We start from the raw sequence: 2,064 nt of genomic DNA, 5'->3' as shown, positions 1-2,064 counted from the left end.
CCTCAGCCTTCCAAGTAGCCGGAATTACAGGCATGCGCTACCATGCCTAGCTGATTTTTTGATTTATTGTAGAGATGAGGTCTTGCTGCCCAGGCGGGTCTCGAACCCACGGGCTCAGGTAATCCACTCATCTCAGCCTCCCTAAGGCGCGGGATTACAGGTTGAGCCACCGAGCCCGGCTGGGAAAAATAAATTTTAAGAAACACAAATATCTGGCTGGGCGTGGTGGCACATGCCTGTAGTTCCAGCTACTTGGAAGACTGAGGTGGAAGAATCACCTGAGCCAAGCAGGTCCAGGCTGCAGTGGCCATGAGCATGCCGCTGCACTCTAGGCTGGGCGACAGTGAGATTCCTATTAAAAAAAAAAAAAGAAACACAAATATCTAGGTACAACTAGGTAAATTAACAGCATAGTTGCTAAAGAGTGTGGCATTAGAAGAAAGTTACCTGAATTAAATATAATCTCTGAATTTGACTAACCGCACAACCTTATTTGCCAACTTAATTCTTTGCTTCCTCACCTAGATATTGCAGGTGATAAATAAGAGCAAGGAAAAAAAACCTAGCTATAATCATCATCACTATTACTACTAATTCCCACTTAAACTAAGCTCAATTTCTCCCAAAAGCATGTAAGTAGATTTTCTTAAAATCTTTGCATAGTAAAGCAATAAAAAGCATACATTATTGTGCTGGGCACGGTGGCACAAGTCTGTAATCTCAGCACTTTGGGAAGCCGAGGCGAAAGACTTGCCTGAGCCCAGGTGCTCGAGATGAGCCTGGACAACTTGGTGAGATCTCGTCTCTATGATAAACCAATAATTAGCTGGGCGTGGTGATGCATGCCTGTAGTTCCAGCTACTCGGAAGGCTGAGGTGGAAGGATCGCCTGAGCCCAGCGGATGGAGGCTGCAGTGGCCGTGAGCGTGCCCCTGCACTCCAGCCTAGGCAACAGTGAGACTCCAATTAAAAAAAAAAAAAGCATACATTATTGTAAAAGATAATTTGGTCAATTCTATTGGACCAACTGCTCTTGAACTCTAAATACAATTGGTTTAAGATATATTTTTTAAAAAACATACATAGCAAAAAAAAGCCTTTTTTTTAAATTTGAGTTGGAGTCTCACTCTTGTCATCCAGACTGGAGTGCAGTGGCCGCTCCCGGCCACCGCAGCCTCGACCTGCTGGGCTCCAGCGATCCTTCCGCCTCAGCCTTCCAAACAGCTGGAACTACAGGCATGTGCTACCACTCCCAGCTAATAATTTTTTGATTTATTGTAGAGATGAGGTCTCGCCAAGTTGCCCAGGCGGGTCTCGAACCTGCAGGCTCAGGCAATCCACACCCCTCAGCCTCCCAAAGGCGTGGGATCACAGGCTGAGCCACCGAGCCCAGCTAGCATTACTTTTTCATTCATATCTCTGTTATCATACTTTTTAGATTGTATTACAATTACATCTACATAGATATTTTATCTTCTATATTATGAGTTTATGGGTAGAAAACATAGATATAATTCATTGTGAATATGTAATATCTAGTAAAATAGTAGGTACTTGATGGGTAATCTCTCTCTAATTTTTTTTTTTGAGTTGGAGTCTCACTCTGTCGCCCAGACTGGTATGCAGTGGCCGCTCCCAAGAATGACTTATTTTCTCATTATATACATGAGTTTTAAGTCATGGATGCCAGGTGCGGTGGCTCAAGCCTGTAATTCCAGTAATTGGGAAGGCTAAGCTCAGAGGTTCGAGACCAGACTGGGCAACTTGGTGAGACCTCGTCTCTAAAATACATTTTAAAAAATAAGCCAGGTGGGGCAGTGCACATCTGTAATTCTAGCTACTTGGAAGGCTGAGGCAGAAGGATCACCTGAGCCTAGCAGGTCAAGGTTGTGGTGGCTGTGAGCATGCCACTGCACTCCACCTGGGCAACAGAGTGAGACTTCAACTCAATAAATAAATAAATAAATTATGGAAAAGGGGAGTCTCTTATTTAACTTTTCCATGTACTATTATTCAACACCTCACACAAGGATTTTTTTTTTTTTTTTTTGAGTTGGAGTCTCAC

At 43.6% G+C, this 2,064-nt stretch overlaps 1 protein-coding gene across 1 annotated transcript in view; it reads right to left on the bottom strand.

Moving 5' to 3' along the window:
- The window catches only part of ZYG11B (zyg-11 family member B, cell cycle regulator), a 65,034-nt gene that overhangs the window by 23,247 nt on the left and 39,723 nt on the right, over positions 1-2,064 (bottom strand). The gene's annotated exons all lie outside the window — the stretch shown is intronic.

Source organism: Carlito syrichta, unplaced genomic scaffold (assembly GCF_000164805.1).
Source record: "Carlito syrichta isolate Samal-C Ts95f unplaced genomic scaffold, Tarsius_syrichta-2.0.1 Scaffold309703, whole genome shotgun sequence".
Classification (NCBI taxonomy): Eukaryota; Metazoa; Chordata; class Mammalia; order Primates; family Tarsiidae; genus Carlito; species Carlito syrichta.
The sequence above is the reverse complement of the archived record's forward strand: the minus strand, read 5'-3'. Positions and strand labels throughout refer to the sequence as shown.